Here is a 6,576-nt window from a genome sequence, read left to right as displayed (position 1 = left end):
GGGAAGGGGGGGAAGGGAGGGAAGGGAGGAAGGAAGGAAGGAAAGGGAAGGGAAGGGAAGGGAGGGAAGGGAGGGAAGGGAAGGGAGGGAAGGGAAGGGAAGGGAGGGAAGGGAGGGAAGGGAAGGGAAGGGAGGGAAGGGAAGGGAAGGGAAGGGAGGGAAGGAAGGAAGGAAGGAAGGAAGGAAGGAAGGAAGGAAGGAAGGGAAGGGAGGGAAGGGAAGGGAAGGGAAGGGAAGGGAAGGGAAGGGCAGGGCAGGAAGGGAGGGAAGGGAAGGGAAGGGAAGGGAAGGGAGGGAAGGGAAGGGAAGGGAAGGGAAGGGAAGGAAGGGAAGGGAAGGGAAGGGAGGGAAGGAAGGAAGGGAAGGGAGGGAAGGAAAGGGAAGGGAAGGGAAGGGAAGGGAGGGAAGGGAAGGGAAGGGAGGGAAGGGAAGGGAAGGGAAGGGAGGGAAGGGAAGGGAAGGGAAGGGAAGGGAAGGGAAGGGCGGGAAGGGAGGGAAGGGAAGGGAAGGGAAGGGAAGGGAAGGGAAGGGAAGGGAAGGGAAGGGAAGGAAGGGAAGGGAAGGGAAGGGAAGGGAAGGGAAGGGAAGGGCGGGAAGGGAGGGAAGGGAAGGGAAGGGAAGGGAGGGAAGGGAAGGGAAGGGAAGGGAAGGGAAGGGAAGGGAGGGAAGGGAGGGAAGGAAGGAAGGAAGGAAGGAAGGAAGGAAGGAAGGAAGGAAAGGAAAGGAAAGGGAAGGGAAGGGAGGGAAGGGAAGGGAAGGGAAGGGCGGGAAGGGAGGGAAGGGAAGGGAAGGGAAGGGAAGGCAAGGGAAGGGAAGGGAAGGGAGGGAAGGAAGGAAGGAAGGAAGGAAGGAAGGAAGGAAGGAAGGAAGGGAGGGAAGGGAAGGGAAGGGAAGGGAAGGGAGGGAAGGGAAGGGAAGGGAAGGGAAGGGAAGGGAAGGGAAGGAAGGAAGGAAGGAAGGAAGGAAGGAAGGAAGGAAGGAAGGAAAGGGAAGGGAAGGGAAGGGAGGGAAGGGAAGGGAAGGGAAGGGAAGGGAAGGGAAGGGAAGGGAAGGGAAGGGAAGGGAAGGGAAGGGAAGGGAAGGGAAGGGCGGGAAGGGAAGGGAAGGGAAGGGAAGGGAAGGGAAGGGAAGGGAGGGAAGGGAAGGGGAGAGGGGAATAAATCAGCAAAGCAAATTGAAAAGCAGTGAGCTGAGTGGGAGGAAAGGGGATAGGTGTGATTTCTGCTCTGCAGAGGTCAAGTGCGACAGGCAGTGCAAGCAAAGTTATGCTGCAGACACGCATGTCCCTAACATCTCAAAGACCTAAAAAGGCAAAAGTCTATTTCTCCCTCGCCGTGCAGGTCCTGCATGGGTCAGCAGGGACTCAGCTCATCATGGTCAGTCAGGCACCAGGTTGATGGAGACTCCGTCTCTCAACCAGCTTCCACGATTGCCCAGGCAGAGAAGGGGCTTGGGAAAGGCACACTGGCTCCTCGGGTCTCTGCCTCACATTTTGCATGGCTTCACCTAACTTCCAAGGACGCAGGGAAGGACAGTGCTGCCCGGAATCTACGGAGGAACAGAGTGGGGAGCTCTTGGTGGCACTACCCTCCAACACACCGAGGAGAAAGGAGTGGTGGCTGAGCCAGATGTCACCGAGGCCGGGGAAGGTGCAGGTGGAGAAATGCCCTCAGAATGAGCAGACATGGGTCCCTGTGACCTGAGAAAGAGGTGACATTGGAGACTTGAAGGGATTAAGGCTGGAAAGTGAGGACGGACTGGAGGTGTGTAGGAGACAAGAAGCCCCTTTCCAACACATCAGCTGGGATGGGTGGAGGGGGGCAGGGAGGAGGATGGAAGGGGCTGCTTAGACTAGAGTTTTGTTCTTGTAGTGGGAGAGAACAGGAACATGTGTTGAGGCCAATGGGAGGATCTATTGAAGGGAGAGGCTAACTCGGCAAGAGGAAGACAGGGTCAGCACTAGGGTAAGGGGGCATATATGTCTGTGTGTACCAGTGCACCTGATACCCTGGGGTTTCCTGAGCTTACTGCCAGGGCCTGCTGGGCATATGCCTCGGGTCCTCATCCTGAGGGGGCACAGCACCCACCAGTGTGTGCATCCCAAGGCCCAAGGGGTGGCCAAGGGGCTGCCATTTGTGGGGGATGTGCACACAGTATGGATGAGGCCCCCGACAGTGTGGGACAGAGCCTAGCCAGGTGAGACGGGATGGACTCAGGCCAGCTCTTCCCAGGCCGCCAGATTCCAGCACAGTACTCCAAGGGATCCAAGAATTCCAACTGAACCCAACGTGCCAGTTGGGTTCACAGTAGGCCCCCCAACAGTTAAAAATCTACGTATAACTTTTGCTTCTCCAAAAACTTAACTACCAATAGCCTACTGTTCACCAGGTGCCTTACCGATAACGTAAACAGTCAATACATATTGTGTATGTTATATGTATTAATAACTATATTTTTTAAGTAGGCTTCATGCTTAGCAGGGAGCCCAATGGGGGACTTGAACTCACGACCCTGAGATCAAGACCTGAGCTGAGATCAAGAGTCGGATGCTTAACCAACTGAACCACCCGGGTGCCCCAATATACTGTATTCTTACAATAAAGTCGGCTGGTAAAAAAGGAAATTCAGACTATCATAAGGAAGAGAAAATACACTTGCTGTACTACACTGTAAAAAAAAATATGCTATCAGTGGACCCATGCAGTAAATACCCACGTTGTTCGAGTTGTTCAAGGATCATCCCTATATACATTCCCACACAAATTAGATTGGGAGTGCACACACACACACACACACACACACCCAGAAGGATACGGTTTGTATCAGTCAGCTTTTGCTGTGTGACAAAGAAACACAAAATCTCAGTGGTATACGAAAAGGCATTGATTTCTCATGCATCTGTGGTAGCTCGTGCGGTCCCCCCCCCCCCCCCACCACCACGTGTCTCATTCTGGGTCTTGGCCTCGAGGATCAGCATTTCTTCCTACTGCAGTGGCAGGAGTCCAAGAGGCAAGCTCGGCCACAGGACTATATTTCAAGTCTCTGCTCCTGCCATGTCCGCTAACTCCCCTTCAGTGAAGCCCAGTATCAGAGAGCAGAAAAGTACATTCTGACAAGCATAAAGCCACAGCAAGGGTTGAGATGTCTAAAGCTACTACGGGGCAGGGAAAAATTGGAATCAATAATTTAACCTATCGCATTCCAAACTGAGTCTCCCCTAGGAGGAAAATGAGATAGCTGGAGGGAGGGGGGTAACTTGTAATTAATTCTAACTACTAAAAGAATAGGTGTTTTAATTTTTTACAACATACATGCGTTCTGATATCTCTTCTGCAATAAAGCAAAAATAAGGAGACCTTGATTCTCTCCAGTTCCAAACAAAATCCTAATAGAAATTTTTTACTAGTTGATTCACCTAGAAGACTGGCTAGCCATCTTCAAACAACAGATTCTGTTTTAGATCCTGACCTCACACTATAAGCAAAAGTTAATTATAAAAGGATAAGGGACCAAAATGTAAAAATAGAATTGTAAAACATCCTAGGGAGATCATATTTTGAAATATATCAAGATGTCTTTTCTTTTTGCACTTCCTTGGGTGACCTTCCAGCTTTTCAGCCAGAGGCTTGCGTTGCCTAGAGGTGGAGGAGGATGGAAGAAGGGAGGGGAGGAGGGAGGGAAGGAGGGGAGAGAGGGAGGAAAGGGCGGAAGAAGCTGGGGAGAGGGAGAAGAAGAGGGGGGAGAGGAGGTGGAGAGGAGGCGAAGGAGGAGGAGAGGAGTGGGGAGAAAGGAGAGAGGGCAGCAAGCAGGCAGGAGGCGGAAGGGAGGAGGGAAAGAGTGGACATCACCTGCCAGGCAATGCCCTCTTCCAAAAGCAGTCTGGTGGGAGGTAGGAGGTGGGAGATGGGAGGTGGGAGGTGGGAGGTGAGAGGTGGGAGGTGGGAGGTGGGAGGTGGGAGGTGGGAGGTGGGAGGTGAGAGGTGAGAGGTGGGAGGTAGTCTTTCCTTCCCTCTGACACTGAGAACCCACCAGTTTCAGTAAATGCATTAAAGACCCAATTCAGACAGGAGAGGCTCTTTGGGGGCCTTGGCACAGGAGACGCAGAAAAGCTGGCTGAGGGAGGAGTGAGGAAGGAGGCAGAGGCCAGGCGTGCATCAAAGAAGGGGCAAGGGAGGGCACCCACCATGCCCAGTCACGTGGGGAAGTGAGTGGCAAAAACAAAATGCAAGAAGATACACATGTTGACTATCATTTATGTAAAAGCTTAAAGCTAACACAGATGTTATCACTGTTTTATAAATACATTCATGTGTTGCAAAAAGTATAAAAATGTGCTCAGGAGTGTTGCAACTAAGGGAGGGGAGAAAGGAAGAATTTTAAACTGGTCTGTATCATTTCATTTGATTTTGATTCTGAAGGAATCAGAAGGAGAGAGGAAGAGCAGAGAAGAGAAGGGAAGGGAAGGGAAGGGAAGGGAAGGGAAGGGAAGGGAAGGGAAGGGAAGGGAAGAGAAGAGAAGAGAAGAGAAGAGAAGAGAAGAGAAGAGAAGAGAAGAGAAGAGAAGAGAAGAGAAGAGAAGAGAAGAGAAGAGAAGAGAAGAGAAGAAGAGAAATCTTAAGCAGGCTCCATGCTTAGGGTGGAGCCCAACATGGGGCTTGGTCCCACAGCCCTGGGATCATGACTTGAGCTGAAATCAAGAGTGTGACGCTTAACCGACTAAGCCACCCAGGCTTATTGGATTTTCAAAAGAGGCATCTGAAGCAAATATTCAAAAGTGTAACATTTGTTATATCTGGGTAGTGGGTATAGGGGTGTTTTCCATATTTTCTATACTTTGAGATATACAGTAGGGGAAAGATGGGCTGTCGATTAGTATGAATGATTTGATGCCATAGTTTAAAAACCATGTGCACCTGTGTCTTTGTGCCTGTGGTTCTATGTGACTCTATCCGTGTACATTACATGTGTGTGCCGTGTGTCCCTTTGTGTGTGCCACTTGTGTGAGCATGTGTGTATCTGTGTATCTATGTGCATGTATCTGTGCAACTGTGTGTGTTTCTGTGGCTGTATAGGTCTGTGACTTTGAGTGTACATATGTGTGCGTATCTGTGTGAGTCTGTGTCATTGTGTGTCTGTGCATGCTTGTGCATCTGTGTGTATGAGCGGGAAGAAGGATGGCTGGACAAACACCAAATCATTGACACGTTTCTCTCTGGGAAAAGGGAACAGGATTTTGGTTTCCCCTTCATACATTTTACTCTGTGTGTGTGTGTGTGTGTGTGTGTGTGTGGCTTTTTTTTTTACAATGATAATGTATTCTTTATTAAAATTTCAAAATACTTTGAAAAAGACAGTGAAGACTTTCACAGTTTGAAAAATGAAAAGAATTTACCAGCAGATCGTTGATGCCTTCCAGGGTTCCTCTTTGCTCCCTGGGCCCCAGCCTGGTGGGGTGGATTCCATCTATCCCCCAGGGCCCTGAGGACACTTCCTAGCTCTGCCCCACGGGCATGGCCCAAAGCAAGCATGAAATTTCTCTGAAGTCTTGTGTCTTATCTTTAAACGTTAGGCAACTTTTACGTTCTCCTCTTTAATGTATACATGTTTATCTTAATTATACAATCACGAGGTTTTAACCCCCAAGTCTTGGAGCCAGGGGGCCATTCAAGGGGGCTCCCTCTCCTGCACGTTCCGCAGCTCCCATGCATCTCCTGTTGGAGGGAGGGGGGTACGTGCCTAGCCAACTGCAACTCGAGTCGTGGGGGTGGTGGGGGGGGAGGGGGTGTAACCACGGTCTGCTGGCGGCTCTTGGAAGGTCAGCTGGAAGAAGTGGCTAACCATCATTTCAAGAGCACTTACACTCTTGCAAGTTCTTTGCACCTGCTGTCACACTGAATTCTCCCCGCGTCAACTTGGTATTGTTATAGCTCTCTTGTTCTACAGGAGGATACTGAGACTCCGAGAGATGAGGCCCAAGGTCACCCAGTTGGACTCAGACTTCCAAGTTCACGCAGTGGACTGACTGTCTCCCTACAGGATAGGCCCAAAGAGAAGGGATTGCCTGTGCCAAGGAAGAGCGTACTGAGCTTTGGCCGGAGGAGGGGGGCCCGGGGCAGGGTTTCTGACTGACCAAAGGCTGCTTTCTTCACTGTCTCAACTCTTTTTTTACCCTTGGACCCGTGCAAATCCATCTGTAGTGAGTACCCTTTGTGCCGTGAGTCCAGGGTCACTTCAGTGGTCACCTGGAGCCAGAGTGGCAGCCACACAAAGTCATTTGGGGGCAAGACTTGGCATATAAGGCCACAGACTAGGCTGACACGGACTGAGTGACCTGGAGAACCCCAGAGAGGGCCTCACAGGTCTCCAGAGGCTCCAGAGGCTGCAGCTTCGTCTTTCTGGCAATCTTTTTTGCACCGGGAGAGCAGTCCTGGGCGCTGCTTCTGCACCTCTCCCCAGTGTCGGAGGCCAGGCCTCTGTGGAGATCCACTGCCCTACTGAGCAGATGCTGCTCAGGGAACAGGGAACAGCCTCATCCCCCACGTCCTCCTGCTGGGAGGACCTACTTTACTAATGCAG

The sequence above is a fragment of the Neofelis nebulosa genome, chromosome 17 (assembly GCF_028018385.1).
Source record: "Neofelis nebulosa isolate mNeoNeb1 chromosome 17, mNeoNeb1.pri, whole genome shotgun sequence".
NCBI classification, from domain to species: Eukaryota; Metazoa; Chordata; class Mammalia; order Carnivora; family Felidae; genus Neofelis; species Neofelis nebulosa.
This window is presented reverse-complemented; position numbering follows the sequence as displayed.